This window comes from Rattus norvegicus, chromosome 5 (genome assembly GCF_021556685.1).
Source record: "Rattus norvegicus strain SHRSP/BbbUtx chromosome 5, alternate assembly SHRSP_T2T, whole genome shotgun sequence".
In the NCBI taxonomy this organism is placed as follows: domain Eukaryota; kingdom Metazoa; phylum Chordata; class Mammalia; order Rodentia; family Muridae; genus Rattus; species Rattus norvegicus.
The window spans coordinates 43,975,604-43,985,728 of NC_141538.1; the positions used below are offsets into that span (position 1 = coordinate 43,975,604).

The 10,125-nt window shown below is 39.6% G+C and overlaps 1 pseudogene; it reads right to left on the bottom strand.

Moving 5' to 3' along the window:
- Positions 1-9,518: 9,518 nt before the first annotated feature.
- LOC148005710 (small ribosomal subunit protein uS10 pseudogene) lies at positions 9,519-9,881 on the bottom strand (annotated as a pseudogene).
- Between the last annotated feature and the right edge of the window lie 244 nt (positions 9,882-10,125).

A 10,125-nucleotide genomic window follows, 5' to 3' on the forward strand; every position in this document is an offset into this window, starting at 1 on the left:
CTTGGGAAGCTGAGGCAGGAAGATCAAAGGATCCTAGAAGCCCTGGACTAGCCTCAGCAACATGTTAGGACTCCTGTCTTAAAACAAACAAAACAAAGCAAAACAACAAGAACAATCCCTGTTGTCACTTGTTAAAACAAGTATTTTTCTAGAAGTCACCAGAATTTTTAATTATATGTGTTACTGAGAGGTGCATTTTTCTCCTTTGGGCTCTTGTTTCCTTATTAAATTAAGGTTCTAAAACTAATAATTTTTTTTACCAGTAAAACAAAAGGAGAAAAGCAAAGTCATTAAACTAAACACACACACACACACACACACACACACACACACACACACACACATACACACACACACACACATACACACACACAAACGCATTTTCGTTATCCATCCATTTTTTGATGCACAGAGGGGCTGGCTCCATATCTTAGTTGTTAACAGTGCTTTATTTAGCAAACATTGACAAATATTGGCACACAGGTAACAGGTATCTCTGCTGTCTGCTCACTTAGATTCCTTGAGGCATATAGTGAGGAGTGTGCTGGCCGGTTCATTTCATATAGTGAGGAGTGTGCTGGCTGGTTCATTTCTTTGCTTTTTAAAAGCCTTTCTATTTTTTTAAATTGTTGTACCAACTTTTCTTAAACCTCTTAGGATATTGAAGGTAGTAATCGATATTTTCTTTGTGTCTGTCAAGTTTGACTTGATCTCTTTCATCCCCACTAAAGACTGTGCTCAGATGTTGATAATCCTTGACGGCCTGCCTATAGTCTACAATGAGAGACTAAAATAGGAAGATAGAACTTCTGGTGGCCTTGGTAGAGTCTTTGCATTTACACTGCAGATTTAAAGACTCTGAGTAAGTAGCTTAATAGGAAGCCTTAAATATTTCCTTTGCAAAAGATCATGTTATTTTTAGCTAGTGAGTGTCAGGCCGTCTGAGTTTTGAGGAACTGGATGGGATAGAACAAAAGTGAGTCTGCAGTCACTGGGTCAAGGTTGCTTCATCTGCAAATGTTTTGACCTTTCACTCTGCCTCATGTCTTCAGTTCTCTGTAAGTGGCTATATGTGTGTGTGTGTGTGTGTGTGTGTGTGTGTGTGTGTGTGTGTGTGTGTGCAATATAGGCTATATAATATACACTTAATTAGTGTCAGACACCATATTGAACACTAGAAGTTATTCCGCCTAAGTATGGTCTTCTATTCCTTTATTCTCCTTATTCATCCTCTAAGTCCCACTTTTCAAGCCTTTCATATACCATTCTGCTTTTTTCTCTGAGATGAATGGTTTGAACTGAGCCACAGGACAAAGAAAGTACCATAGCAACTGTAGCCTTATTGGCCCTAAAGAAGGAGTAAAATAAGGTTGCTGCTCAATTTGCCAACGTGTAAAAATGTGGGCAAGTTTGCAGGTCACTTCTTCTCCAGAAGACTTACTTAAAAGCTACAGTGACAGCATTTAAGCACTTAAATGCTTAAAGATTTTTGTACTATGCCTGTATATTATAGCTCAGGTAACAGACTTTCCAAACACTGTTATGGTTTGCTGGATTAACAATAACCCAGATTCTGGGGCAAGGAGTGCCATACCATATTGCTTCATCTTAATTAATGATCAGTGGTGATGTAGCGAATAAATGAGTTATCCAGAATTAAGCAAAGTACGAAACATTACCTTCTAGAGTTTTCTCCAAGGGGTCATTTTGGATGATCTTTACCTTTTACATTGTAAACTAAGCTTCTGCTTATGTTGAGTCTGAGAATATAATGTCCTTATATAAGTCAGTATATAAATACTTACACAATATAAGAATATATATCCTGTTAAAACAGAGACTGAAGGAACACCTTCAGAGCCTGCCCCACATGTGGCCCATACATATACAGCCACCCAATTAGACAAGATGGATGAAGCAAAGAAGTGCAGGCCGACAGGAGCCAGATGTAGATCGCTCCTGAGAGACACAGCCAGAATACAGCAAATACAGAGGTGAATGCCAGCAGCAAACCACTGAACTGAGAACAGGACCCCCGTTGAAGGAATCAGAGAAAGAACTGGAAGAGCTTGAAGGGGCTCGAGTCCCCATATGTACAACAATGCCAAGCAACTAGAGCTTCCAGGGACTAAGCCACTACCTAAAGACTATACATGGACTGACCCTGGACTCTGACCTCATAGGTAGCAATGAATATCCTAGTAAGAGCACCAGTGGAAGGGGAAGCCATGGGTCCTGCTAAGACTGAACCCCCAGTGAACTAGACTGTTGGGGGGAGGGCGGCAATGGGGGGAGGGTGGGGAGGGGAATACCCATAAGGAAGGGGAGGGGAGAGGGGAATGTTTGCCCGGAAACCGGGAAAGGGAATAACACTCGAAATGTATATAAGAAATACTCAAGTTAATAAAAAAAAAGAATATATATCTTGAATGTTGATAACCATCATATATATATATGTGTGTGTGTATATATGTGTATATATATATATATATATATATATATATAGAGAGAGAGAGAGAGAGTCTGTTTTTGCTATTTTTGAAATAAAGTTTCATGTATTTCACATTGATCCCAAACTCATGAACTGAGTTGTCCCAGAATTCCTTATCCTTTGGCTTCAGCCTCCCAAATGTCAGAATTATAGGTGTGACTTCCATACCTAGGTAATAGAATCACCTGAGAGCAACATTTTACTTCAGCTCATGACTATAGAGTTTCCATCTGTGGTTGCCTGGCTTTACCACAGAAGGCCTGAGTCAAATCTGAATGCCATGGTGGGCAGGCAGTTCATGGTAGAGAAAAATTGCTCATCTTCTGGCTGAAGCAGATGAGGATGGGAGAAAGAGGCAGGGGGCAAGATGTAGCCCCCAAGAGCAAGTTCTTAAGCACACTCTTCAGCTAGACCTCCTTTCCTAAGTTTCCGTTACTCCCTTTGACAAATCAGATTGTGAACACACGAATAAAAGAATCCACGGGTAAGGTCAGAGCCCTCAAGATGGAGTCACTTCTAACCTCTGAATATTGTTGCCCGAGGGTCCAGACTTTGGGGAGCATGCCACATCTAAGCTACAGTATCTGAATCTAAGAATAAATATACATCAAACAGCTGTACACAGACAATGGCTTTTGTGATGACTGTTCCACTTGTAATATGGAGTAAAAGGAATCTTGTGTGGTAGCTACATGCTGTTGAGCCAGTATGAAATTCCCCTATAAGCAAAAATATATTGTCGCACTACAGAGAAACTTATGGGAAAATGGCTACTTATAGCCGTTGTGGGTGTTCACATTTTAAAACAGATGGAAAGTGGTGTCTTCTAATTGCACACAGAGCGACAAGCAAGTCAATTACACTTCAAGCGTCTCGATATAAACATTCTTTCCAAGGATTCAATCGTAGGATAAATATGGGTTTTGAAAACCTTTGGAAAAACTAGGGCTGGAGAGATGGCTCAGTGGTTAAGAGCACTGACTGCTCTTGGAAAAACTCTTTCTTCATGACTGAAAAATATGTCCGCTTGCTATTTTAAGCACAACCTCCCTGAGAGGTGGGGTTTCTGGTGATTTGCTAGATACGTGATCATCTTGCTGTCACTCTCTGGGTCAGGGCTCTGAACAGCATCAGTACTCAGTAAATGTGGCCTGAGAAAGAGGGAGAAAAGTACGTGGTGCAGAAAAGACACTTGCAGGTTACTGATAGAAAGAGCTGGTGGAAGTTTCCTAGGTGAGAGGAAAGAGTATAATTTAACTACGTAATGACTGTTTTGTTTCACTGTTTCCTGTGTATACTGCATTGCTTCTATGTGAAAGTCTCACCCGCTCTTTCTCAGCGCTAAGATTGCTCTATGGACCTGCTGTCATCACTAAACAAGAATAGCAGAGAATCATTTATTTACAATATGTCTCTGGGAATTACTGCCAGCTGCCAGGGGCCAAGATTTCCATGTGTTTAGATTTGTCTTAAACAGAGAAAGAACCTCTCTATATAATTTTAGTCAGCCAAGTTTACTTAAAACTTTTGATGATTACTAGCTTGCAGGGAGAATGTGATATTTCCTGTCTTATGTAGCAATAATTTAAAAGATGCCTAATTTAGAATAAAATGCTATCCCTGCTAACTTTATGGATCAACGTTACAGCAGTTGAAGAGAGCTGGCAGAGTAGGCTTGGCTGTCTGCTTATGGTTTTGTCTGTGGGAGGACATTCAGAACAATGGCTGCCCTTGACAGCTTTCGTGCTGTATGCGCTCAGCTCTCCTATGGTTCTTCAGATATTTAACCTAGCCTCCCAACTGTGATATTTCTTTGAAACGGAGTATCTAACTCTAATAATATCGACCTCATTCCAATTCACTCTGTCTTTGGCACATGCACCCACAAAGATGTCAGCTGGTGTTCTGGGATCTACAGATCTGTGAGTGCTGAGTCCCAGTGAGGTAGATCATTGTGGTGGGTTTTTGCCTCTGGGACCCTGCTGCTGAAGTGAGCTTTAAGCAGCCATGGTCCTGACACAACCCAGTATCAGACACTACACCTCTCTCTCCTGACTCTTTCATGTACACTATGAAAGGACTCAGGAGTTATAAAGCCACATTTAGCCAACTATAATAACAGCCACAGGATCAAAGCTCTTTTCTTCTGTCTCTCAGGTGGGCACTACAATAACTGATACACATTCTTATGGCCTTCAGCAAAACAGGATATGTGATATGTAGGTTTATAGGAAGGATTAGATCACAGGTTTATATAAACTAAGTCCCTGATCTGTCTGCAAGGTGGTGGTCTCAGGAAAGCAGGTGATGTAGTTCTTCCCCCAAGCCGGTGGCCTGATGATATGATGTGGAGTCTGCTGTCTGAGCAAAGAAGATAGATGTCACAGCTCAGAGAGTGAAAGCTAATTTGTCCTTTATTTTTGTTGTTGTTGTTCAGGTCTTTAAAGGATTAAATGGCGTCCATTTACACTGTTCATTGAACAGCACCTTATATTATGTTCTCAATTAGAAACAGACATCTTAACCATAGAGACAGCTTTAAAATGGTGCTGCCAGGTTCTATCTTAAAGGAGTCAGGGTCTTCTCAAAACTCCTCATGTTGGTTTCTAGTCACTGTGGAGAGTCATCACTTATTCTCAGCTGTGGAAACTAAAGCCCAACTAGGTTTGCAGGGGAACCCACCGACGCAAGGAAGCAGAAGAGTAAGAAGCAGAAGCATGGAGGAGTCAGCAGCACCAGGTCTGGGCCAAGTCATTTGCATTTCAGGGACTGTGAGTTTTCATATGGCTTTCAGAAGGGCATAAGAAGAACTTATTTCCATTATAGTTTTAATATTTTCTCCATAATGTGCATGGTCTGTTGTAGGAGATATAGGAGGGACACATAGGAACACTTTTATAAACTATTAAAGGTCTCAAGTAGTTGATGTCAGATCATTAAACCAATTACACGAGTCTTGCAAGGTCAGTGCTGGGGGTACATGCACAAACTAATGGAACCAACTCTGGGCCAGAATTTTAGAGGGGTTCTTTTGTTTGTTTTCCTTTGAATTTTCAAGACAAGGTCTCATGAATCCTGGCCTCAAATTCACTATGCATTCACTAAGGATAACTTTGAACTTTTGCTCCTCCTGTGTTCCCTTTCCCCGGAACTAAAATTACAGTTTTGTGCCACATGGCCAACCCAAGACAGCTTTTCAGAGGGTTTTGCATTTCATAACAATCTGTTGGTTTAAAGTAATAGCAATAGTAATACTTGAGAGGCAGAGGAATAAATTTTGCATATACTATAAATCACTCCAGATTGGATTGACCCCACTGCTCCTAGTTCCCACATATATTCCAGGATTTGTTTGAACACAAAAGAAGGAGTTATTCAGACCACTACAGAGAAACACAACCAACCAAAATGCAGACTTGTGGAGCCCAGTCCCAATAGATATGTCTATAAAACACCCCCCTAACTAAGGCTCAGAGACCATTCTGGAAGAGGATGCAGAAAAATGCTAAGAGCCAGGGATCAGGGAGTTTCCTGTGAGATTGTGTTTTCAAGTGAGATTGTGCTTTCCAGTAGCATCAGATGCTACACCAATAAAGCCTCATCAGCATGACTGCTAAAACATGAGCTGAACAAGGATGACAGCAATGGACGTGCCAAGGTGGATGCAGAAGAGACTATGAGGCCCCAACCTTATGTTAAGAACTGTGAGCAACAGGGGAGGAAGCCTTCCACAGACGAAACCACACCAATAGTCTAATGCCAAATGGGGAGTCCTGAAAAAATATGTACAAATAAGATAATACAGGTTAAGTAGGTTATATTTATATATTAATAAAAAAGGAGACCATGAGTTTGAAGGGGCTTGGGAAGAGATATGGGAGTTGGAGGAAGGAATGGGAGTTATATTAATCTCAAAAATTAAAAAACTGTAATTAGATTATAATCTCAAAATTTTAAAAAGGGGAGTTACTGAGGAATTATAGGTTTACAGGTTGGGGTGACCAATCATTCTGGAGAGGGCTGTGCATGCAGCTCGGTGGAGATGCACATAGAGGGCACACCTATGAGAGAGGCTTTTTCTCTTTCTCTCTCTCTCTCTCTCTCTCTCTCTCTCTCTCTCTCTCTCTCTTTCTTTCTTTTTTTTTTTGGTTAGTTTGAAGTGAGTAGATCTGCTTCTAGTCCTGATCTTGAAAGTAGGAAGACACATGCCTTCAATTCAGAACTTGGGGAAGAAATACACACCTTTATTCTGGGCCACACCCTCTGTTGAAAACCCATACAAGAACATGGAAGAAAGAAGCTTTGTCTCTTTGCTTGCCTTCCCTTGCTAGCAGATCTATTCCATCACTGGCCTTAGAGCCATCTTCTTCAGGATTCCGGCATATACTGAAGACCAGCTGAGACATCCAGCCTCACGGACTGAGCAACTACTGGATTCTTGGTCTTTCTGTTCATAGACAGCCATTGTTGGACTAGCTGGCCTGAAATCTGTAACTTGTTTTAATAAATCTCATTATATATATATATATATATATATATATATATATATTTACTTTAGAGAACCCTGACTAATACAGGGCGTAGCTCAAGTAAGGTGAGATCACAGGTAGCTGAGATATTTTTACCCTTGTCTGCTTCAAGAGAGAATGTGTTATAAAGAGAAATGACGAATGAATCAAAGAGAGAGAAGAACAAAAACAGTACTCTGAAAATATAATGAAATAGCTGTTTGCATATAATATAATAAATATAATATGATATAAAGTCTATAGAGTAGTAGAATTATCATTAATATACAAAGTAGAGAAGAATATTTTTTGATAGATAAAATGTGTTTCTGAATTATTCGTTGAGTTCTCCCTGATAATGTAGAAGGAAACCATTAACAATTCACCATGTGTTAGACAACAGTTATTTTAAACCTAAGCTATCCCATAGTTAATATAAACTTCATTGCCTCAAAATCAAGGAAATGCTTTCTGGGAAAGGAGAGCAAGCCAGTTGCCTGCCATTTTTTCTAGCAAACTCTTTCAATGTTTTCTTCCACAAAGGCTTCTTTTATCTGTCCATCTTACTTTAGTCTATGATCGTATTAGTCAATGATGTTCATCTATATAATTTCAAGGCCATCAGCTAAATGCCCTTACAATTCAACTTCAATTTTTATTTTTTAAAATATTAATATAATAGGATATTTCATCACATTTTATATTCAATGGCATTCATTGTGGTGCTATTCTGTGCAGCAGACCCGGAAGTCACTCACAGTGACTCATTAACTATTTGGAAACTTACAATGCCTGCCCTCATAAAGCATCCTAGCGTATGCTTCTTTCTTTCCCATTTGACTCATCCTGTGAAGTTTTAGAGATTTTTTTTGAGGGAATCCTGTGTACTGGTGGTATCCCTGGCTGGTAGCATCTCTTTCCTTTGTGTCTGGGCACGTCTCCACAGAAAGTGTCAAGCCTTGGATGAGCTGTGGTAAAAGAAGTGAGGATGATAGTCCTGGTTATTCTGTTGATAAGGAAACTGAGAATTCAATAAATAATATATATATATACATATATACATATGTATATATATATATATAGCTTCAATTTTTAGTTTTGGGAACTCTGATAAAGGTAGATCATTGATATTCTATGCATCCACTGTGTGTGTCATCAGAATGACATGCCAAAATGCTGTCATGTTGAGAGAACATGATTCAGAACCAGTTCAGGGCTCTATTGATTTTTCATCCTATGATTCAGCTCCATGTTATGTTTTATATCTTTGTAAAGCCAATAACAAAGGGTGGCCTGTCACCACTTTAGATTTACAACCCATATCTTGTGCATGTCCATCATTATTCTACATCTGTGTAGTGGTCATATCATTTTAATGACTGATAAGCATAGGTTCTAAAAGCTTAAATATCTGTGTATAGTCACTAGAGCTCATGGAGCTTTTGAGTTATATATTCACTAATACGGTCACCATGCTTTTCAGCCAATGTTTTAATTTAAGCCACTTTATTTTAATAGCCTTATAGCAAAGTCCCAGAAACATACTTTTTGTGGATACCATACATAGAAAATTAAATCTGCTTACTCCATCAATATAAACTTATGATTGAAATATTTAATGAGGGATTGTAATTTTTAGTGATTTAGATTCCAGTCCTCTGAGTCTTTATTGAAATACATTTGGATACATGTAGAGTAGGATTTATCTCATTAGTCACGTCACAGACCTTCACTTGAACTTCCTAATAGACATTTGCCTTTCTTTTATGTAAAGCTTAGCACTATTTTAGATAATAAAAGTTATTTCATATGCTTGTGAGTCATAGAAACAACAAAATAAGAACTGTGATAACTCTGCTAATTTAAAATATGGTGCATTTCCCAAAGTATCATAGATCCAGGCTGGTCACTTTATGAAGAGATAACTGGGTGACGAGAGTGCTAACTTCCACAGTGCATTAACCCACAGATACATTTTTGGCTGAATGAACTACTAGGAGGTGAAGTCTAGTAAAACAAAGAAAGGGTACCAAGGATATTGGAAAGGCATAGCTTATTTTTAGTCTTTTGAAACAGAAACAAGAAAAACAAAACCTCTTTTTCTATTTCTTGCCTGCCACAAGGTTGGCAGCTTTTCTTGGTCATGTTCTTTGCCTATGTTTCCCCACTGAGATATGTGTGGGTACACCACGTTGGTGTATGTGAGGATGGAAGTTGGCTTGTACAACTTCCTCATTCACTCTCCATTTTATTGAGGTAGAATGATTTGCTGAGCACCGAGCATGCTGATTTGGTTAATGTATCTGGCCACATTGACCCAGGGTGCCTTGTCTCTGCTTTCAGGTTTTGGAATTATGAGGAGTTGCCATGCCTAATCAACTTTTACCTGAAATCTTGGTTCTGGGCCTTGAACTCAGATCTTTAAGTTTGTCCAACAAGGCTGTATCCATTGAATTATTTCCTGAGCTCATACATGGATTTCTTTTTAACAATTAAGTCAATTTATTTAGACAGTTGATTTAGGCATCTGCAATGGTGACTTCAACCTCCATTCCTGGCTCAATACTGATGGAAGTAATCTGTTTAACAATCTCAGAAGGACTACGTAAATCAATGAGTCGCTTGTGGATATTCTCATCTGGAAAGGATCCTATGTCTTGGAACTTTCACCACAAGGTGTTTTTCTGGTAGTGATTCTTAGTGTTTTGTTAGGCATGCACACCGGTCCTTTCACTTTCAGATTCTTCTCCTTTGTGCCTCTGATCAAATCCAAACAAAACTTCTCCAGCGACTTCACATTGCGGCTGATGAGCATGACTCGAATTCAGTGAATCGCCACTTCCGGGCTCCCCGGGTGTCTTTCCGGTATCTTTAAATGCCATGGAGGAGGTGTAGCTACCTGACCAACTGGTTCCTTAGTAGAGCAAACAGTGGCGAGTCAGGACAGAACCGACTGGACAAAGCTCCCCAGCATGCACCACCAGGTCTCAGAAAGGCTCATAAATGGATTTTGATATTAAAAATGTCTATCAGTGTTCAGAAGAGAAAGTGTGATGTGAGAAACTCTGAAATCTCTACTAATTTTTTTCCACTGGAGATTGCCACACATCCTGATCATGGGGATTT